Source organism: Falco biarmicus, chromosome 11 (assembly GCF_023638135.1).
Source record: "Falco biarmicus isolate bFalBia1 chromosome 11, bFalBia1.pri, whole genome shotgun sequence".
Taxonomy (NCBI): domain Eukaryota; kingdom Metazoa; phylum Chordata; class Aves; order Falconiformes; family Falconidae; genus Falco; species Falco biarmicus.
In genome coordinates, this window is record NC_079298.1 from 37,452,126 (window position 1) to 37,476,212 (window position 24,087).

The 24,087-nt window shown below is 40.0% G+C and overlaps 1 long non-coding RNA gene across 2 annotated transcripts in view; it reads left to right on the forward strand.

The window, feature by feature from the left end:
• Positions 1 to 24,087, forward strand: part of LOC130156615 (uncharacterized) — a 229,099-nt gene that overhangs the window by 167,905 nt on the left and 37,107 nt on the right. For both annotated transcript variants that reach the window (XR_008824513.1, XR_008824512.1), the window contains exons 2-3: positions 20,303 to 20,381; positions 21,786 to 21,893. This is a non-coding gene — a long non-coding RNA (uncharacterized LOC130156615). The remainder of the gene's footprint in view (positions 1 to 20,302; positions 20,382 to 21,785; positions 21,894 to 24,087) is intronic.

Consider the following 24,087-nt stretch of genomic DNA (forward strand, 5'->3'; position numbering starts at 1 on the left):
TCTGTAAGGCAGGACCCTCACCTCTGCATTGTCTGTCCCCTGCTCTCTTTCCTGCCTGCTTTTGGGACATAATATCAGACATTGCCTTCCAGCGTATCTATTCTTGTTGTATTTAGCATTCACCTCTGCCCATATTGCTCCTGTAGTCAAATTCCCGCTCTGACTCATGCCAGAATAACTGTGGAATTGAATAAATCCACAGACTTTAAAGGCATTAGCCTGCCTTTGCTCTAGCACAACTGACAGCTGTACCTACCGCTACGACCTTGGTCCAGCCCCGCGAGGCGCATCCCGAGCCGTGCTGCTTCGGAGGAGCACCACCGGGTGCTGGCTGAGGTTTGTTCCTCAGGGCCAGCCCACAGGATGAGAACAGCATTTGAACACAGCTTCTCAGCAGAAGGAGCAACTGTTTGTTTCGGCTCTAGCTTTTACTTAAAAATATGAAGCTATTGAACAAAAATACAAAGTCTTGGAGTTCAAACTCATACCTAACTAACTTGGAGAGCTGGGCTTCTAGATCCAGCTGTGCATTTCACTCTAGCAGCATGAAAGTCTGGGTTCCATTTCAGTTTTCTTCTAGCTATAATGCTTAAAGTGAGTACTCCAAGATCCAGATGCAAGGGTGCAGATGTATTTACCTGCTGTAAGGGCAGACTGGCTATTTATAGAGGTCTTGGACCCTTCCCCCTCCCCAACACACCAGCCTGATCCACATCACAACCTTGAACTGTATCAAGCACAACTACAGATCATGAGTGATCACTGGCAAAGTGATATCCAAAAGTTATGTTCTGCCTGGTAGACCAGTAGATTAGGAATATCTGCAACTAAGTATCCAGAAAAATAATTTGAATATAGAAAGAAAATTGTAAGTTCTGACAAAGGACTAAAGTTGTCTTTTATTCCTTATCCTGATGGTCTGACCAATTGAATCTTCCCAATCTGTCTTTAATGATTAGGTTTTATATAAACTTAGAATTTTTCTATAATTTTATTAAAATTTATGATCTTGCCTTTGCTTTCTGACAGGAAAAAGATGCCTCATGTTTATTATAAGCCTTTTGTATTTCTATTGCAGCCAGTAGAAAAGTGGACTGAAGCTACTTTGTGTACAAGTCTAGAGAAATCCATACTCCTTGCCCCACAGAATGCCAGCTGATGTGTTGGAACAGATGGATAAGATAAAAATGCAGTATAGGTTGGAAGGCACAGGATGACAAAAATGATAGTGTGTGCATAGTTTTTAGCTAATCAAGCACTTAGCTTACTTGCCTAATCATGATTAAGTGCCAATTTTCTCTCCATATAACAAAAGAGGTGAATTTCAAGATTATGATTTGAAGGGGGTCAGGGGCGTGGCAGTGTTTTCTTAAATTCAGAAAGTTTTTACCAGGCAGGTCTACAGACTGATTTCTGCCTGTAGTTCACAAAACTGTACAATAATGTTTTTTCTTCCCACAGTGCCATGAAAAAACTTTTGGCTTCAGTTCATGTGTGAAACCTTTTGCACAACAGAAGTGGTTTCTTGTGGCCAGTAAGACTAAATGTTCTAAGCATTCCAGGAAGCATATAAATAGATTGGTACCCTTCCTAAGGTTATGAAGCTTTATTTCTCTCTTTTTTCTTTCAGGTTTGTTTTTTGGTTTTGGGGTGGGTTTTTTTTTTGTCCCATTTATGCTTTCTTCATCAAAGCAAAGACCAAGCAGAGTACAGCGTTTGAAAATCCTGACTATCATTTTCCATTTTAGTTGGGTTTTCCTTAGTTATACTTTCTGAAAAGAAGTTGTTTTAGTAAATGCAACGTAGTAAATTATCTTAAATTACTTCTTACAGTCCAGGCTAGTAATATAACACGAAAATTGTTACTTGGAGTCTCCCACACCCCCGGCTGCTGCAGACCTATGTCTCCAGGCTGGGGAGAAACTGATCACAGCACTTATCCAGCAGAGTCTGCAGGCCAACCCACAACGTGGAAAGCAGAGTTTACACAAAGATTTCTTACCCTTCCTTCAGAAGCCTGCTAGATTTAGTAAAGTTGTAGTGATGGTCAAAAGCAACTAAAATGGTGATTCTGTACTGATGGGTAGGCAAATGTCTATGCAGAAACCAGATGAGAAATTATTCAAGCCAAATACATTAAATCCCAGCTCGTCTAAGGATACTATAAAACAGCCATCCTGTTTCTTTGATCTATGATATTTGAATCTGAACGTGTGTTAATAAGACATATATGTTGGGCATTGACATTGTCTTCTGTTGAACAAGGGTAAACATTGCATTTGTTTCTGTAAAAATATGCTTCAATAGCTGGGAAGAAAGTAGAGATTCATTATTTTTGCAGTTGTAGAAGACATTTAGCAGCTGTGTTTATACTGGCAGACGATTTGGATATTAGGTGGCAGGACAGAGAACTGCAGATGCACAATATTGTGCAGACATTGTGCACTTACAGCCCATTTCCAGGGAAACATGTTATTTTATATTTCCCTTGGTGTCATTAATCACATTTCATGATGCATCTCACTATTTCAACTCATTCCTCTAGATTCATTCATTTTTTGGCCTTTTTGCTTAGTAGTTCTTGAGCTCCATTTCAACAAATTCCATCTCAACTACAGATAATAAAGTTCTTTTTGCTTCAGGGGAGAAAATTAAGATGGCCCTATACCGGTTACTGAGGCTACCTGTAATAACCAGGATGTCTACCACGTCAGAACGATATTTAGCTTGCCTTTGGTCAGAAAAAGATTCATACTGTTCTTTGGTATTTAGAAATTAAGCTCATTTCCTGACAGTAGAAGTATGATTCTTATCTTGACCTACAAAGGAAAACAGCTGCTCTTTTCTCTGGTCTTGAAGTTCCATAATATCTCAAAGGTTTTGTTTTGGTTTTACAGGTGAATCCCTTAAACTGTAGCAATGATGGCCCACCCCCTGGGAGAAATATACTGATATAAACAGTTAAGGAATCCCCCTGCTAGGGAGTTGCAAGCCTGAGGAACTTCAATGTATGGGAAGTAAACCCAGGCCATTTTTTTGGCATCACTTCTATATTTAAATAATGACATTATATGTTCATGAGCAAATTTGACTTGTAACTGCTACTGTGGGTGCTCTGCGGGCCACCTGCACTCTGGACAGAGTAACTGGTACCACCGTGCTTCTCAAGCAGCTCCCCAGCCCATGAGAAACAGTCCCTACGCATCACTGTTGGGGGAAACACAATATATCTGTGTCCTAATATAGCTGGCCACTTGTGCTGGAGAGAAGCTAAAAAAGGACAAAGCGTATGCCAAACTTCTGCTCTCCTTTCCCTGAAGAACTACCTGTGCAGGAGCTCGCCTGGGAGGTGGGCAGCTCCCTGGCGGACTGGGAACAAAAGATCTGACAGGCATCCTCTGTCCTGGCCGAACCTGGGTGTCTTGCTAGGTAAGGCTTTTCTGTGGGTGAATAAAGAAAAGGAGTTCTAGCGACGTCTAAGAAAGAAGCAAACCCAAAGAACTCACCACACAGTGAATTAATGGCTGTGCGTAGGGAATAACTTACCCAGGATGGTGTGATCAGCAGATTGCTTGAAGAAACCACGAACCCTGCCCAGTGCCCCTTCTTGTGATTGGTTCAGAATGCTAAATATAGCAAGGCAGTATTTTTCTTAGGGATAAATGAAAAGCAGAGACAAAAATGACCTCTGTTTATGTTACATGGCTTAGCCACACCTAAGGAAATGCAACTTGCTTTCACCCTTCCTGTTTTAAAGGATGGTTGTGAGGAGGTTCTGTCCACCACAGTGAAAGTAGCAGATCAGTGTGTTATAAGCACTGTCCTTGCATTGTCACGAGTTGTGTGGAAGAGGTGGCCCCATGAATCTGAAAGGAGGGCTGGGGTGGATTGCAGGCTGTGCTTAGTGCTCTTCAGAATACTGAAATTTCAAAGAGATTTACTTTCAGGAAGGTCATGGCATTTGGATTTGGGAGGAGAGGACTGTGGTGATCATATTTTTATTTCTAGAAACTAATAACATATATTTTATATATTGCCAAAGATTAATAATAACATATTTTATATATTCTCAAAGAATAAGTGGCTTGCAAAAGTACATTGGAAGCTGGTGGCAGGACTGGAAAATTAATACAGCTCTGGGGAACTTGACAGAAGTGCCTTAGTCTAAAAGTCATTTATACAAAGAAAATAAAATGTCACTATTATTCATGCTTTTGTGGACCCCATAATTTTGCCTTCTCTGAAAGGCATGCTCTTTCCTGTGGTATTTTCCATGCCCCGCTCCCATTCTGTCTCCAGTGTTCAGGTACAGCTCTCTTAGGTGATGATTGTTATGCAGCTGATCTTCACGCAGCCTGGTGGAAGCTGTCTCCAAGCAAGTAACACTGGCAGCAAGGCTGGAAGTACAATCGTCCACCAGCATATTCCCTACATATATGGTAGGAGTTTCGGTGTACACAGCATAATTTAGTGGGCTGTTAAATGACCTCTGAATGTTTTGTCCAAGCATGCATAAAACAGATTAATGAGGTATCCCTTAGAAGGTCTATCACTACGTGCTGCAGTTCCCACTCCCTTCAAATATGTTGTTCCCATTTCTTTCCTGTAGTTCCCATGTTTTCTTCCCATGCGTTCATCTGCAAAGCACCTCACTTTCTACTGCAAATAGCTCAACAGCCCAAATCAAGCCCAGTTTTCTACTGCCTCCACCCTGTTAGTAAGGACAGGCTCCTCCAGTTTCTTGCTGCATAGCCTGTCTCTTGCACCCCATCCCTCTACCACCTGCTCACTACTGCTGAGCCATCATTCTTACACAGTTGAGCAACATGCCAAGGAGGTTCAGGAAAAGAGGTCTGTCTTGCCCTGCTTTACCTGAGGCTTCTAGTAGTTTTCCCTAGTGCATCTTGTCCCATCTCTTCAATACACTCATATCCATGTCCCTGTCCTTGCAGTGTCCTCCCTCAACATGACCTGGGCCGTCCCCCTTGCTGTCACTTTTGTTGGCTCTGGTTCCCTCTCCAGTCCCCTGGCTCACCTTTCCTGGCAGAGCCAGAGATGCTCCGGAGAATACCATGTCAAAAGAGATGCCACAGGCTGAACACACATTGTGCCAGTGCCACAGTGAAGTGGTGCCACTCAGCTGCCACTTGTGCAGGTCTCACTCGTTTCAGAGGGCACTGGGGATGGTGCCTTCCGAGCTGCACTCCTCAATGCAGATAGCTTAGGCAAGTCACCAAGGCCTCACAGAGTAAATTAAATCTTTTACAAAAGCCTTAACAAGAGCCTAAATGAATGATCTCTGAACACCACACCTGGAATCATTTAAATTTTAGCATTACTAGACCTGTGTTTTATTTTTCCTTTTAAAATAAACCTAGGAAGTGGCTAGGTTAATGCATACGACCTTAGCCTAAAGGATAAACAGCCAAGCCAATAAATATAATGTTCAGGCTCCTGCCTATTCCTGTCTATACAGGCGATCATCTATAGCACCTGTATCCTTTCTGGTAGATGTTTTATGACCAACACATTAAAGTGGAGAGAGAGAGAGAAATGCTGGTCAAGTACAATGCATTTAAGTGAATTTTCCCTCTAGGACCCAAAGCATTTAATTGTTGATTGTCCATTCATGACAATCATGTTTTTCATTTTAATTGTGGAATTGAAATATTGTATTTGTGTAGTTGTTTGAAATGTAATTAACATAAAGCCTAGGCTGAATACAAGGCGCTTTCTGTGCTTAGACTACTTACGGGAGGAGAGGGAGGGTGCGAGGAGAGCTGCTTCAGTGTGCCTGTCCAGATCAGCTACTTCCACATGCTCTGATTACCAAAAGTGTCCAAGGAGATGTTGCAGCAATGACGCCCAAGAGGAGTTAGGGCTCGTGAAATGGACTGGTACCCAGTACATTGCAGTGACTATGGACTTAACCAGCCTACAGGGATCTTCTGAACAAAGCAAAGAGAGAGAGTGTCTAGTCTGGCCCCACAGCTATTGATTTCCCTCCACTGTCATTTAGTCAGATAAAAAAAGAACCTCAAATTCCAGCTGTCAGCCACTTCAGGGTCTATCTAAGCAGCAGAAAAAATTAGAAACACTTACATTTCTATCCCTGTCCCAAGCAAATCAAGAGAGGACAAGGAAGATACAAGGATATAGCTCTGGTCTATTTTACATGAAGTGATCAAATCTGGAATAATAAAGAGGAAATCCACCCCCTATTTCTGCTTTCCCTCCTCCAAAGACACAAATATTTTCTTTTTGCATGATTCTCTTAGAACAACATAGCTCCCTATGAAGTCCATGCTATGGTTTGGTATGCCTAAAAGGCACAAAGAGAAAAATGTGGGGTTTGTACTTAACAAAAATCAAAGTGCATCTTCTGACAGGCACTATTCTAGCTGTGAGATGTGAAATGAATTGTATATGTTCATTACTTCATAATAGAGCCAAATATGTTATTTGGTATTTTTCATCCAGAGTTCAAAAAGTGACAGTGATGCTATATTGTTCAATTACAATGCTCATCGCTCAGGTCTGCCACTGTTACAACCACGAGTAACTCCTGTATGTATATAGGTGTAAGTATAACCTCACTAAAGCAAGGTAACAGAACCTCTTCATATCCAAAAGAAATCACCAAGTGTAATACTTTTTTAACTGGTTTCTAGGGCTGTTACCCAATTATCTGCAATTGTAGGTTAATATGGTATCTGTATTATTTCACACAGCACAATATAAAGGAAGTGGTAGGAAATGTCATTCAATAGTTTAGAGGAATGCTGCTGGGTTTAACAGAGGATGATTGAAGGTGATGAATTTGATAAAAGCAGAATTTTGAGCACACCACTCCAGTGACCCAAAAGTGAGGGAAACAGAAGGAATTGCACAGGATGGTCTTTTAACAAAGTCCATTTTCCCTTGCTCATGTGTGAATCGCCTCCAGCAGCGCAGCCATGAAGGGAGAGAGGCAGCAGGAGGATGGGGGAGCTGGGCAGTGGAAAGGGAGCTGTGATTAAGGCAGTGGCTTTGGAGACCATCTGACTGGATTCCTCTTCTGTCCCGGCCTAAGAAAGTCATTTAGGAGATGTCTGTGGCACAGTGCCATTCTGCATTCAGTTTGGCTACTAAAAGCAGCTGCTTTCTCTACACTCCCTGTGAGCAGAAGCGGACAGCTTCCACGGGCTCTGTGTTCTCTGCCTGTGAAGTGGGAGGGGTAATATTTCTTCTCTGTCACTCTGCTTAGTGCGTGCCATCCCCTGCCATAGTGTGTTGGCACTAGCAGGAGCCCCAGCTCGCGGGTCCCAGACTTCTTTGGCTCCCCTTGGCAGCACTTGCTTTGGCACCGTAGACAACTGTTATTGGAGCCATTTGGATTTAGTTGCCAGAGGCAGTGTGCTTTAGTTTTGCTGCTGGAGGTTGACTTCTGCTTGCCTGTGGAGCCATTGTGTAGCTAGATCGACCAATTAATCTCGTGCCTGATTGCAGTGTTTGTCGTAACTTTTAGAATCCCTTTAATCCCTATAACCAGATTCTTGCTTATGCTGTAACCCTATGAAACGAAACAGCATCCAGCCACAGTTTTCTTGCTATCTAGGCATAAGGGATAGAGATAAAGAGTTGCCTTAAATAATACATAAAATCCAATTTAATATTAATTCTGTTGTAATATTTAATTCCGAAAGCATATGGAAGCAAATATTAATGCATTAGATTTTTTGAAATTATTTGAACTATTTTTATTAAACGTATTAAAACTATAAAGTATTAAGCTTTAAATTTACAACAGCTATTTTTAAAAATTAATGATTTATTGCTAAGTGTTAATGTACTATTAAAGTTGCACTCATGTATTCAAAACCAAATCATGTTCGCCTACTGTTCTTAGAAATTTCTCTAGCAACACATAGGAAACTAGGTGGAAAACAGTTAAATACTTTTGTTATCAATTAGATCAGCTACCCCAATTGGAAGTATCTAGTCAAGTGATAAAAAGGCCTGTTCAGATTTCAGTTAGATTTTTCACCTAGTGTTGAACTGATGCAACATCTGGATGTTGTTGCTGTAGACAAACTGGGGAAACTTGAAAAAAAGAGGAAAAAAAAGACATGCCTAAACATGCCCAATGCAAATATTATGAAATGGAATGCAAATGCTAGTACAGAAAATAGCAGCTAGGCTTTTTTTCCTTGTCTTTCTGGGTTTGAACACCTAATGAGAGGAAAAAATGTCTTCATATGTAGGAAAACCTGTGCAAGAAAAATTAAACTTTTTCCCTTTAACACTTTGAAAGTTAAGTTTACAACTATGGCTTCAGTTGAAGCTGTAAAAAAGGACCTTTCACCTTTTCAAGCTATGAAGTCCTGTCCTCAGTGTTGGTGCTTATGACTTTTATTTCTTTAAGTACTGACTAGGGCTTGCAGGAAGGAAACAGAGACAGATGGGAGCAAGCAAGAAGGAACATGAGTCTAGGGTTTACTGTTTAGGGCACTCACCTGCAGAGAGGAAAGGAAGGATGAGAAAACTGTTATGTACTGGTACTGGTCTCTCTTTCAGAGAATATCTGTGCCTTCTACCATAAATATCACTAGATGTAAAACAAATATTTTAAACTTTTAAACTTAAAAATGGAGCTGGGGACAGGGGTGTCATGGTCACATAAAGTCTCCCCAGCTAATTTTAATGTTATCTTGGTTTTATCTTTCTTAAAGATTACAATTTATCTGTTTAAATACATGCAGCTTCTCTCTGCTCAACATCCAAAATATTTCACTGGGATCTTCAAAAACTGCAGAAATTCATGACAGAATGCAGTCCCCATCCATTTACATGTGCAATCAACTTCCAGTTATTTAACTAGTGTCTTAGCAACTGCATCCTTTAGCAGTACACATAGCAAATCACAGTTCCATTTAATAAAAAGAACTTCTATTAATCACTCCTAAAGTACATTTAAACAAGCATCATCTATTTCTTAAAAACAAGACTATGCCATAAATGATGAGGTAATTATTCTGCATGTCTAATTCCTGATAAAGGACTGGACTTACGATACATGTTTTAAGATGTAACAATACAAAGTTAATTGAAATACTTTTACAATACTCCCATAATTCTTTCCCTTCCTTATTTATTACAGACCTACAAACACCAAATCTCATTTAAATTAGATTGAACAGGCCTTTCTTTGATAACACAAATGGCAAGACTGTAGCATGTTTTTATCCAGTATCCTTTAATAGATAATTGATTTGTCTAACAACATATTTGCTTATAACATATTAATATATCACCTAAGTGACAGCTACATGGTTTGAAAATTAATTCAGTCTTGTTTCCTGTGGTACCTACTTTATTTAGGGATTGACTACACAGCATGATTGTTTTGTCCTTATTTTGGTTTGATGCAATAGGTTTATTTCATTGTTGGCTGTTCACAATGACATTCGTGTGACAGTGTTCAGGTTGCAAACTATTTACTTGTTTTACAGGGCCTTCTCAAACTGCTTTGCACATACTTCAGCCAGTTTTACCTTTCTTTCCTGTCCTAGAGACACTTTGATTGCTGCTTCTGTTCTGTGTTAGTGCTCAGTCAGATTCAGTCATCTTTGGGTCTTGTTTTGTTTTGTTTTTATCTTTTTTTCTTTCTTGTTTGTCCCAGAAACAAAACCGTTAGTATTTTGCACTAGCCCTTTGGTAAGCCACCTGCTTGTGTGAGCTGCGCAGAAGTCCTGGCTCTGTCCAGGATTAGGGGTGGGGTGATGAAGCATTAGGGTCTGCAGGGACGAGAGCCTGAGATGATGTACTTCAAGGAGGCACAAAGGGCAAGGCTGTGCGAAGACGTGCATGGGGTACTGGTGCTGCCTCATTAAAACTAACAATAAGAAAATGTCTTACAGAAAGCACAAGCCAGCCAGCCATGTTTTCATCAGCTGGGTAGGATGTTGCCTCGGGGCACGAGTGCACGCCCCCGTCCCGGCGGCTGCAGCCGGCTTCTCAGAGCATGGCGGCTGAGCTCTGCCGCCTTCCCTGGCACTGTCTGACAATACATGAGCCCGGTGTGACAGATTTGGACTTGCCTTTCCCTGCTATCTGTTCTCATCCATTAACTATTCATGCAAGCTCCCAATTAGACTATGGAAGATAAGAGCATTGATTGGCAAAGTCACGTTACTTAGCGTCTGACAATATTGATGTTACCCTTTCTGTTTTCAGGTAGGTCTTCAGCCTTTTAGGCTGTTTATTATTTCTTCCATATTGAAGATAGGCAGGAATGGAGCAGCAATGACTGTACGTTCTGGTCTGAATTTTGGGCCATACTTTTGGTTTAGAAGCTTTCTTTCAGTACATTAAATACTTTAGTTTAGAAAACATTTAGTTTAATTTTCCATTTTGTGGTATTTCCCCATTAAGGTATTGCTCAGGTGAAGTAACATGATTTAACAACTTCTGTAGCAGGATCAAACAGGCAAGCCCTAGCTTTACTGATGATGATTAAGGGTGGAAATCATGCTGTGAAAGAGTGACTAAGTGCTGTTATTGAGATCTGGCGATTTTCCTGAAAGATGGATCTGATAACTCTATAACAAGCATATTTCAGTGAAATGACACAATTTTAGAAGATGAGTATATTTTCCTAAATTCAGTAAGCTTTTATAAAAATCTCATGTCTACAAATCTGTAGGACTCCTCTAAAAGGAATTCTAAAAAGGGAGATTCAGTAATACCTACCTGGCAGTCCCAGAGAACTGCGGTGCAGAGGAGCATCCTATAGGAACATTACCATTTTATATTCTGCATCTGTGAAGACATGTAAGATTAGTTGATGCTGAAGGCAGGAGGAAATCAAAGTGAGAAAACAAGGATTATGGGAAGCCAGCATTTGACAACATTCTTCTTAGGAAAGGAAAGTTAATGCCAAACAAATCCTCAAGTTGGTCTTACTCTTCTAATTAATTAATGTGGCCATTATATTTAATAGTTTTTATGAGCTGGGAGAACTATCTCACTTGTGTAAATTAATTACATGATATTTTGCAATTCTTCTGCTGATAGAGATTTATAGTTAGACATCAACATCAACAAGGATACAGGGTATAAAAAGGGTATAACTGAGAGTCCTGATACAACCAGACAGTGAATAGCCATAGGCCTCATGAACGTGTAAGAAAACAGAACTATTTTTATAGATACAAAGTATCTTACATGGGTTTAAATGTTTGTAGTTTGTTATTTTCTGCAGCCATAAAAATGCTTTGCCTGAAACAAGTCATTCGGAACTCCCCCTGTTGTGGCCCAGTGGCAGACCAATGGCGCCTTCTGTGGCGAGCAGATATGGTTCCTCTTATCAGCTCCCCTGCCCAGGGCCCTTTATGCCCTGGTAATGGGACTTCTATCAAGAAAACAGGTTTCTAACCCATATAAACTTTGGCAGGGCTAACTGGTGGCCCATATCTTGACTTCAGCATGTGAGGTGCTCCCACTGAGTCTGCATCTTTTCCTGGAGGAGGCAAGGAGCAGTTTTTCAGGGAATATAAGACCCCAGGTTATGTCCTAGGAGGAAGAGGGGAAGGCTTCATCCCATCCTGCAGAGCCCTGAGCTGCTACGGCTGCGGTGCCTGTACTGGTAGAGGGAGGAAGCAAAGAGCATCCACAGTTGTACCCAGACCTGTGGCCATCACTCTCAGGAGAGCAGTGGGAAAATTGCCCTCAGTCCCAAGTGGCTACTGAGTGTAGTTATCCCTTGGGGCTACTAAGTGAAGACCACCCAAACTCACCTGAATTAACAAGTATCCCACTGAAATCTCTATATTTTTATCTAAAAAAAAAAAAAAAGTAAATAAAAGATGCATCCTGAGGTTGTTCCAATGGCATTTTCATCTTTTTTATGAACAACAAAGTCATGACTTGTTTATTCCAGCAGTGGGCTAAGTTCTGTACTAGTCTAAATGGGCACAGCCCTATTAACAATAGTTCCTATTTAACTCGGTATTATTGGCCTTTAAAAGATTATTTTAAAGTTAAAAGGAACAAACTTGTTTACTGCCTTGGCCTCAGGTTAACAGAACAACTGCAAGTTCATAATGGAACCTAATAAATGAAGACCTTCATGTTTGTCCTCCACACTAACACAGGTGAATCAATGCTTTCCATCCTTTTCAACCCCCATCTAATATTTTCTGACCAATATAATTTTTGTTATATTGTTCATAATGTTCTGTTGATCCGAAAATATTCTTTCCATTCTTACTCTAAGCAAAGTCATGTATTTGAAGATTCATTCTGCAGTAAGACAGTTTTGTTTGTCTGTCCTTTAAAAGACATTCTAGTACTAGGAAATTCTGAGTCCTTTTATATTTTTAGAGATATACATACACACTCTTTTTTATTTTGCTGCTAAGCATTGTATACAATTCCAGAGGTGTCTGTGGTTCTTGCGTACTGGAATTTCATCATTCTTGGTTCTGTCTGCTAGTCTACACTTTCAAGTGGCAAAATAACTCCTCATGTCACAGAATCACAGAATGGTCAGGGCTGGAAGGGACCTCTGGAGACCATCTTGTCCACCCCCCTGCTAAAGTAGGGTCACCTGGAGGAGGTTGCCCACAATTGCGTCCAGGTGGGTTTGAATGTCTCCAGAGAAGGAGACTGCCCAGCCTCTCTGGGCAGCTTGTGCTGGGGCTCTGACACCCTCAAGGTAAAGAAATTCTTCCTCATATTCAGATGGGAATTCCCGTGTTACAGTTGGTGCCCGTTGCCTTGTCCTGTCGCTGGGCACCATGAACAGAGCCTGGCCCCGTCCTATTAACACTTGCCCTTAAGGTATTTGTAGACGTTGATGAGATCCTCTCTCAGCCTTCTCTTCTCCAGGCTGAACAGCCCCAGCTCTCTCAGCCTTTGCCCATAAGGGGGATGCCCCAGCCCCTCATCATCTGTGTAGCCCTGCACTGAAGCCCCCGCTCCATTAGTTCCCTGTCTCCCTTGAACTGGGGAGCCCAGCAGTGGACACAGCACTGCAGGTGTGCCCTAACCAGGGCAGAGCAGAGTAGGAGGATCACCCACTGGCCACACTCCTCCTAATGCACCCCAGGATCCCATTGGCCTTCTTGGCTACCAGGGCATGCTGCTGGCTCGTGGGCAACCTTCTGACCACCGGGACTCCAGGTGCATCTCTCAGAGCTGCCTCCCAGCAGATCAGCCCCAGCCTGTACTGGTGTGTGGGGTTGTTCCTCCCCAGGTGCAGGACCATACACTTGCCTCTGTTGAACTTCACTGGGTTCCTGTCCACCCAACTCTCCAGCCTGTCCCGGTCTTGCTGAATGGCATATATAAGAACCATAACATTCAGTGTGATCTGGGTTCTATCATTCAGGGTTTAAGGAAATTCTTAAACTGCCAGTTCAGTTTTTCCTATAATTTGCTTCATTATGTTGCTGCATATATGACTGACTCATCAGTTCTTCTGATCTGAATCATGCTCTTTAATATGTGCATTTGTATCTGTATAATAAATATTTTTCAGACTTTAAATATGTCTGGAAAACACAGAAGACAGTAGCTCTGGAAAAATAATTTTAGGAGACCCAAGAAAGATTTCAAGAACCTAGACAGCTGCTGCTTTTGCATTTTATTTTTCTGAAATTCTTAGTCTTTGGATTGGGAATTTTATGCTGTGTTCAGAATATCTTTTTGGGGAAAACTGTGTGTAATGGTGACAGAATCACTGCCAGATTTAAAAATAACCGCAGCAGCAGCAGCAAAATGCTATCCCTTGCAATTTGTCTCCCTGCCCCAACATTCCTTATATATTTACAGTTATGATAATTCACAATTAAATAGCTATAAAATGAATTTTATGAGAACTTAATGCACTCCTGAATGCACCAAAACCCACGTGGCGTATATCACATACACAGCTGTCCGAGCTAAGGAGAGAAATTATCAAGTAAGTTACGTGGCAGCTTTCCATAGTCTCCTTATGCGACCTTGTACAAGGCCATGGATGTTTGAGGTCAGAGGGAACATAAATATTCATTTCTACATGACTCATTCTGAATACTCCACTAGACAAAATTTAAAATAATTCTAGTTAACCAGCACTGAAAACATTTGGGACATTGATCATTAATGTTCTACATGTCGGTTTGGCAAAACAGTTTTCCTACTGGAAAAAAAACCAAAACCTTTGCTCAGACTGCCCTCTGCAGCAGGGACAGCCAGGCCGGCTGGTACCTCTGCCTTACTGTCAGTGATGGAACAGAGTTCAGGGGCAAGATGGTACAACAGTCTATAGTGTCAAAAAATAAATGAACGTTAGACTATTCAGGTTTTTTTCAAAATCTTTTATGTCCTTATTTATGGAGGTGCTTAAATAGATGGATATCCATTTCAGGAAGTGTCCTTAAAATGCTGCTATTGTGCTGCTGCTACAGCAAGAACAGAGTGTGGAAGAACAGGCCCTGCTAGTTACAGTACTGTGAGTCTATATGCTCCTTGTAATTCCCTTTTTATTGATCATAGTCTGTTCCCCAGAAAGGAATTTACTAGCCCACCCACAGCGTTGCTTTCAGCTGCTATCAAAAGGTGTAGTTCCACTGAGATTTCACAATGCCTCCAACCCTGACTGGACCTAAATATAATTCATTAAATAACAAGTGCTTTGAAAAACTAAAGTGTAAAGTCCTGTGAAGCTCATGGTTTAAGTTTTCCTCCAACGAACAGATAAAAAAAAAAAAAAAAAGTACTTCAATGGCTTACGTGTGGTGAGCATTTTCTATCTTTTCTCTGTTCCCAATAGGTCTGCATGGGCCTAAGGAAGGTTTCTTATGAAACTTTCTGTAACTGGAAAGGAAGGTTTTAATTCAAACTTCACCAAATATGTTTTCAGGAGCAAGCGAGGAGAGCACTCAGACATTTCCAGACACTAGATAGATTTAGGGTAAAATACAAATCTGGGTTTGAGATGGAAACGAAAAGACATACAACAGGCATTACAAGTTCTGATTCCTGATAAAGACGGTTATTTCTTCTAAGGAGTGGGTTATGTTTTGCATATTTATTCAAATATCAACTCTGACAGAGCCATTAAAAACCTGAATGTTAGCTCCAAAATCTTTCCCTATCAGATACTGAGTCCTCAGACCACATCAAGGCAGAAGTTTTCCATTAGGCAATGCCAGTCAAGGACAACATACAGAAGTTGGCCATTTTCCTGATGGTTATGGATGAACTGGGAAACACTGTTTTCTAAAACTGAATTATTTCAGATTTATTGGACACTAGGTAGTAATAAAAAATTGTAAAAGTTTTAGTAAAATGTCAAAAAGGTAACCCTGTTTCCTCTACCTCACAGCGCTTTCTCCAGAGACTGCCTGGCTTTTATGACATCCTACGGGATTCCACATCCCACCAGCTGAAAAGGGTAGAAAGTTTCTTAGAGATTGCTGCCTTTCCTACTTTCTTTTGCTTTTGAGCTTTGTAGATTTTAAGGCATGCAGGATGCTGGCTTCACATGAGACACTTGCTCAAAAAGGATCAGCTAACACTTTTAATATTTTCATTACAAATTTTGCACCCTAAAATATTTTGAGAAACTGAATTGTTCACTTAAGTTCTTTATTTATTGGGGAAGGGAAGGCTGCTTCTTTACCATGAAAAATTAACTATTCCATGGTTAAATCTCAGATCCCACAGTTAGATGACCTTTTTCCAAAGAGACTATAAACCAAATGGATACTGACATTAGTCCCTTTCTGCTTTGTGAGATTACTGTCCTCTCTTTGGATCTACAAGGAAATACCCTAGAAGTATAAGTGCTCGTTCTTCAGAATCACACTTAGCACCACTCACTGAAGTAGTATCACAGCTTTCCTAGCTAAATAAAAAGCAGTTATCATATTGACAAAAAAGGAAAATACTACATGAAACATCCATTGTCTTTCATCATCCATTAGGAAGAGAGATCCTGCAAAGTTTTTCACCATGTAGAAACTCAGACCAAGTAAGATCACAGTGTCTTACTTGTTGATGATCACAGTCATTTCCAGATTTTTAAAATGAAGATGATTGTCATTAGGAAACTTGGTCAAACTGAAGAAAACCCCGTTTGGATGTTGGCATCTCTGTTTCTTTAGTCCTGGTTAAGGACTAATTTCTGAGCAGTGCTAAGTGCCCTCAGTCCCCATTCAAATAAATTGTAGCTGAGAGCATTTGGCAACTGAAAGGAATGACACAATTTCTTTCCTGCTTGTCCTTTGGTTATGAGAGTGGGACACCTTAACGTTTATGTTGATACTGTTACAAGTAAGTTTTTGAACTACATGTTTTACCCTACTTATTGAATCTAAAGTTTGCCCCAAAGTCTGGTTGAATATGTGGTTCTGCTGGACACAATCTAACAAAACTACAAAATCTTTAAAGGCAAAGTCTGGCTGCTTGATTTTTGTCTTCCTTGAAACACTGCTTCATTTTCTAAAGTTCATTTTCTTTCTTTTCACAAATTTTTCACCTTATATTTCTAGGGGCCCTTTACTCCACCTGTGTTCCTTAGCATCAGAGAAAAAGGTTTGTTTTAGAATCAGTATTGTAAGTATGCTGGAAAAAATTGAAAGGTTGATTTTTAATGTAATGCATAAAAGGTATTCTTCCAATAAATGTAAGACATTGCATCAACGGAAACAGTCAAATAGCCTCCTTACTGTTGATCTACCTCTAACTAAATTTGCTACAGATTTCATAAATTGTGTTCCTATATTGTTTCCCTTTTTGTTTTGTTCTAGTAGTCTTACCATATGAAGGACATATTTTGCAGAAATGGATTCTTTTCATTTTCAGTTTAAAAATTATTCTTGGAATCTCATAGAAGGCTCCATCACCTTGGAGGCTGTTTATGCAAGCCTAAATTCTTGCTTTTCTTTGTGGTGAGACTTGTAACCTACAATGTGACGACAAAAAAGTAATGCAAATTATTATTATTATTATTTTTAATGTTTGCAAATGTTTTTTTCCTTCATTTCTTCTGGGAAGGTTGCATAAATAACTCAATTTTTAAACAAGTTGTAATTAAGTGGCTACATTTTGTAATCGGGTATCCCTGTCTAATTTCTTTTTCCTTAATTAAACAAGTATGCATATCTTTCAGCTGGGCATTAGAAGATAGTATTGATATATTCAAAATTTGTTCCTAATAGCTGGGACAGTAAGTGTTGCTGCAGAAAAGATCCTCACAACATAGTTCATAACATCAACATTTATACTATCATTATGAGTCTTAGGAAATGTTACATTAAATAATTGGGGCAATTAACAAATTTCTCAGAGTAATTCTTTTATTTTGACATCTTTTGGCCCTAGTCATATCCAAAATAAATTATCCAGGTAAGATTACAGGGAGGCCTCCATCACCTTTCATTTTCAAAGATACATTTTTTGATACTTTCAAACATTTAAAGATTGAAACCTAAATACTTTTAGATCTCTGACCATATCTCTGTAATAAGATATAACATTTAAAATGAAAGAAATATGTACTGAGATAAAAATATGTTAAATGTGAACAGAAACTTCTTTCTTTCTGACTGGGGCTATTTTCTGTTGACATCAAAATGACCTCTGCCTTATATGCTTATTCTCTCATCTTCCCTTCTCTGAATACTCAAAGATTTCAACCCAAGAGACATGTAATTTTCTGTAATTTAAGTTAAATTTAAATAATAAATAAATAGATTTATGTTTATCTTGTAGATAACTTATAATATTGGCAGCAATACTTAAGGAGCTGGCGGGTAGAATGAAAAAAACCAACTCCTTCCTTCCCTTGTTTTGTCCTAACTCCTTCCTTCCTCTGCCAACAATCACAATTCTTTCTTCAAAGGGAACACACAGTTAGTCAAAGCCTGACTTTTCACTTTCTCTTTTGCACTGAGCAAGCTGAATCAAATTCAGCAGTGCAACTCCAGGTCTGTGTTTGCTAAACTCTTAAGGAAACTTCCAAGATGTTGTCAGTGACATGTGCCAAGATGGTTCCTTAAATTACATCTCCACTAGTCTAAGTAAAAGAGAAAACATCAAACAAAGAGTATTTTTCTTGACATTTTAAAACTGAAATACCAAAACACCTAGATTCCTTTTTGCAAAACCTAAAGACAGTGTGTCCCAAATGCACAGGATTTGTGGTACAGATGCCACCGATCAGGGTACCTCCAAAGTGTCTGACCTCTGGCCCTTAACTCTGCTTGGAATACATATAGGTATAGGGAAAGCCTGCCTTGCTGTTGGGTTGCCAAACAGCCAAATGGCCAGAAATCCACAGATAATTGCAGTAGGGTGAGGCATTACCATGGAGCATGGCAGGATTGACAGACCTGTCTAATTTGCAATCAAAGGTGATGCTTTGAATTTTCTTCTTCCTCTTAGATACCCCACAGATATGAGTTTGGCCCATATGGACATCTCCCACAAGCGTAAAGCACCAAAGGGTTTATAGGACTGGGGCCATGGATTGTTTTCTCTAGGACAGTGTGCCACACCGTAGAGCTTTGTGTTGCATAACTTTTGCTGTTGGTTAAAATCAGCCTCACTCCCTCTTGCCACAGCTGCTGTTCTCTTAACTTCAGACATCACCTTTGAGTCTGTCACTAACTGTATTAAGTAGGAAAGAAAGGTGAGGAGCATCTATAGTATTCGCAAATGTGAATAATTGATTGTAAAGGTATCTTTTTCTCCATGTGTGGCTTTTATTTGTTATGTTTTATTAATTTCTGCTTTTTAAGTATCTGAACTGCAGGCAATATTCAGTATTACAGACCCATAAGGCAGCCAAATGAGCACTGGTTAAAATATGCACACAAAATTCCTCTTCATTCCCAACAAGTGTTTCTGTGCAAAGATTTTTCTCTTTCATTTGAGACACAAAGTCTTTTATTCTGCTGCTTTTGGACACAAGTAGTGTAAGAAGAAAACAATGAAGTTGTAGGTTGTGTTAGCTATACAATTTCTTCCTTTTCTGTTTTTCATACCAACATAAACTTCTGACTGGAAGTTGGAATTATACTGGAAGTGCAGAACAGCAAATCCTAAAAACCTAAGAAAATGCAAGCACGTATGCCTGTCAGCTGACCATGGCCTTATCCATTCCCTAACCTAAATTAAATAATCTGGCAATGTTACTTTTCAAGAGATGTTTAGAGAAAGACAAAGCAAAGAAGGAAAAAATACAGTAGAAATGAGTGGGATGGGTGGGAGGAAGTACATGGAAATGCTGATATTTCACATTTTCTAGTTTTCTGACTCTGTTTGCACCCAGCACGGGACAACTTGCCAGGAAAATACGATTGCTAGCTCTAATGAGACCAATATTTGTGAGGAACAATGTTTATATAACCACTCAAAGAATCTGAAAGAGCACATTTCTTTCAACTGTGCAGCAGAGGTGGGCTGGTTAAACAATAATAGTAATTAATATAATTTGCTTTCAAAAATAACCTTTATCCACTAGTCTATTTTACGTTAGTAAAGGACAGTTTGCAATATCCTACAATCAGGGTACACTAAATAAATAGTAAACAACTGTATTCCAGGTTTTACAAGTTGGAAAGTCAAAGCAGGAAGATGTGAAAAAATGTGAAAATGCTGGTCACACTTTGATGGCAGTTCCGGGGCAAAGGTGGGCAGGAGGGAGGTGGGCAGGGAATCAGGATCAGTACCTTATCCCTTGTGTTGTGGTAACACTCAGAAGTTCTATTCCAAAGACATCAGCCCCATTAAGAATGCATGAGAAATACATATAACTTCATGTAAAGCACAGAATAAGCAAACAACTCTGAGCACACCTAAACAAACATCTTTGAAAATTTGAGTCTGAGAGGTCAGCTAATGGTAGGAAGCTGTTTTTCCTCTCAGTCTTGCTTTATTTTATTGTCTACTAACAGGATACTATACCTTATGACATATGGTCCACTTAAATTAGGCAAGCACTCGAAACCTTGTTTGTTCATCTCAGCGTGTGAAGCCAAGTTGTCTATTAATAGGAAAAGCCTTGCCCTGGCAGAATGTGTATGCAGCAGTCAGTCTCGGCATGAGGGAAATGAAGCATATGATACAATAGGGAATAAAATGAATTTCTTATGTATTACAGCCAGAACCACTGTAATCGGATACTGTTCCAAACAAAGTGGAGAACCCTTGTTGAATCTGCATGTCTAGGAGGTGGTATGTTTAGTGACTTGATGTCTGTGTTATCCAGCATACTGACTTTTCAGAGCCATCTCCAAGTTGTAATGGACAACCTCTCTCCCACTACCAGAGCCCAGAGAGGAATAAACCAAGACCACCAGCTAAGACATTATGTAACTGCCATGGATATGACCATTGGATGCCCTCAGGTACTGTATTTAAATGAAAAGCTGTAGCCAAAAACAAACAAACAAAAAAGCTTGTAAAAAGGATTTTCAGTTAAGTATCTAATTTTTTTCTTTTATAAAACTACAAAATTTACAAGAACGCTGTGGTGAAAATGCTGGTATAAACAATCTTATTAGAAATATCCAACAAAACCTCATTTTCCTATGCAACATGCTTCAGTGAAAGTTTCAAAAAAAATCATTAAAAATCATTGTCTTTATGGAAGTGAGTTATGGAATTTACTCACTGACACATTATGCAAGAATTAATACATATGTAAATTATCACCAAGCTCTGTTGATTACTGCAATATCCATTCCTCTGCTTTTGAAAAATACAGTTTTGCCAGCATGATTCTGTACAGCACAGCATGCAGAGATCATTTTCCTAGCCCATCACTTTGACTCTAATATAACACTCCTTCCCTATCTGATATAAGCAGCTTGTCTTCACTTTCAAAGCCATTCATAGCTTCACCTCATCCTACCTATTATCTCTCATTCAGGATCAAGAAATCACTTCTTTCACTGATTAGCACATGACGCCAGCCTCCTCCATCTACTTCTCAGATTTTCAGCTGCTCCGTTTCAAGCTTTATCCCATGCCGTTCCTTACATTTGGAAAGAGCTTCTTTAGACATCTGCAAAGCTACCTCGTTATCTTCCTTCTAATCCTGTTTGCGAGGTTCCCCTGCCATTATGCCTTCAAAAGAAGTTTCAGGGTTTGGACTGAGTTTGCCTAGTTATAATGAGCTGCTCCCAAAAAAAGATTTGTGGATGAGGTTCAGGTGGATGTGAAGGTTGGTATTTCCTACTCGGATGCAGCACTGTCGATTCTGTGTGGTTACCAGGGTGGCATTTTCAGAGGATGTAGCCTTGCCTGTTGGGGACCCACATATTCCTGCTTGAAAACGGAACAGGATGAACTGACAGGTGATCTGGATTGCAGGAGCAGCTGTGGTAGTCACAGGCAAGCCCCAAACAAGGGGATAGTCCAGAGGGTGTCCTGGTCTTTGCCTTCATGTGGCAGGTGATTGATAAGGTATTTTTGTATTGGCTAAGAGAAATAGTGGTCCTGCTCCTGGACATAGGCATCAATTTGTTCTATACTTGTGAGGAAAGACTGGTGGGACATAGTTTTGGTGACCAGTTCTGGGGGAGTTGGGCACAAGGTGTTGTCTCTGGATTGTTCAGATTTCTATTGTGGAATGAATGAGTAGTTATGGGAACCGCTGCATTGCGCTGGGTCATCATCTCGCCTGAGTACATTTTTCTGTGAAGCAATTGTATTTGTAGCCTGTAGCCTTGAACATTTTTGCATGTTGTGTCATGTTTGTATTCCCATCTCCAAAGGCAATTACTCAGGACCAAATCATCCCTTTACAGGAATCACCTACAAGGGAAACTGGAAGGTCCATGGCATCTCTCTGTCATCTTTCCCTCCTGGTGGTGCCTCCAAACCTCTTCTGCAGGGGCTTGTGCAAAACAGAGCATGTGAGTACTGTTGCTGGCTTTGACCTAAGCATCTCTGATTTTGTTCAGGATGATGGAGAAAAAGGTGCCGCCGGCTGCCTCCTCTCCCTCCCCTACCCCTCCTGACACTCTGTCCCAGCCACCAGGGGACTGTCATGGGTCCTGAAGAGGCAGGAGGCCACAGTTTCCTCAAACTCCTTACCTTAGATTTTCTTGGGCCTCCTCTAAAAAGGGGGTTCATCCCCTAACCCATCAGCATTTCCAGCTGCTGAAGGGCCAGCAGGCTCCTCAGTTACTCTGCATGAAGCTAACAGAAACATTCAGATCCCTCTGGTACTGCAGAGCACTTTGTTGGTCTCACATGTTAGTCTGGCTGGCCAAAATCTTCTGAAAAATATTATAATTTTCAAGTGATTAACATGTCTTCTAGAGAAGCAGTGACTAGATTCAATTTGAGAATCTTTAACATAGGGAATAACCATTTTTAAAACACCCTTTTACACTGCCTTTCCATAATTTATCAGAAATGGATATGCACGCTTAGAAAGTCAGGCTGGGATTTCTCCAAGGCACCACTGGGATGCAGATAGCAAGACAAGGTCTTATTCAGAATTTTAGTCTAAAAACACCCACAGAGTCATGCAGATTTCTCAAAAAAAAAAAAAAAAATCACTCCTAGATTCAGCTTTTTTTTACCAAGTTTCAGCATAAAACTATATTTTTGTAGCCAAGCTATAAATCTCTGAAAATAAGAGTTTATGTGGAAATGCTGATACAGCCTTAGTTATAGCACTGGTAATGGCTATAGCACTCAATGATTTGATGCTGAAGGCTATTAATCCCAAAGAATATTTTCTTGGAAGAAGTTGAACTTTGGAGGTCAATGAGATCTCAGAGGAAGCTGGATTGAAAACTCAGAAAAGCTGCTTTTGTCCATGTAAATCAATTGTTATTGTTTTCCTGTCTGAGAAAATTTTAATGTGAAGACTAAGGATTTACAAACAGGAAAAGGGAGATCCTCTAATGGTCTTGTAAGAAGTGGCGATTCATAACATTGTAATTTTTTTAGATAGTGCTATTTTAAAACCTTGTTCTGCAGCCATGTTGATGGTTTAACTGAAGGGAAAACTATGTAGTCCGCTTATGTGCTCTGGTTTTAAGTTTATGGTCAATTTTAGGTTCTGGTACAGTAATTGCAAATACTGTTTTGTAAGAATTGACCTTCACATTTCAGCAGAACTTACAATTAAGAGAGGATATGCAAGCATTTTTTAATAATATGGCCTAGAAGATGTGAAGAAGTTTTTTGAACAGTATTTTGAGCAAAAAACAAGTCAGGCAGATCCATTTCAAAGGGGAGCAGTAAGGGCATGTGGCCTCAAAATGGGGCTGCATTAGGCAGAAGTGTAAGTCTTCCAGTGCAGCATGAGAAGCTCCCTTCTTTAGCTTCTACCAGGGATATCCAGGACCCGAATACCATTAATCCTCTGGGGACTTAATTCCTTAAAAAGCCATCACGTTATAGTTTTGCAAATGGTCAGAGTCTGACTGACTTCCTGTCATTAGAACTGAAAAATGCCTGAAAATACAGCAATAAATCCTCTCCTTTGCTAGCCAGGCAAATGAGAGCAGCTCACTGGGGAGCCTGAAAGCAAAAGCTAGGAGATGAAGACAAAATATTTTGTATACTCTCTATAGGTTTTTGGTTAAGCTTCTGGATCCTTATCAATCTAGATAACAGGATCCTACTGTGTCTCTTCTCAGTTTAAGAAATGTAAGGCTTCGGAAGCAATGACAACAGACAAGCTCATCTGTCAATTAAAACAATAATGTTTAAGGTATTTTGAAATTTGTCTGCTTTTATTGAATTCATGCAAATAAATTACTCACTAGCAATTGAGGCTATGGGGGTGGGGAAGTGTGCTTATAATTACTGATTAATCACAGCCAGAAATTAGTATGTCTCGTATTGTGCATTTTCTTCATTCTGTATTGTTTAGCTGGTAATTCCAGAAAAGTCAGAATTAAAAAAAAAAAAAAAAAAAAAAGGCTGATAAGTGGAAAAAACATATACTTGAGTGGAAGCATGAGCAATAGTATTTATACAAGACGGTATATGGGCACTATCCCGCTAGTCTAATAGGATGCTCTACACAGCATTGCCAATGTCACCAGTCCAGGAGCTTGTACCATCCACAGTGGTGCACGGGGCAGG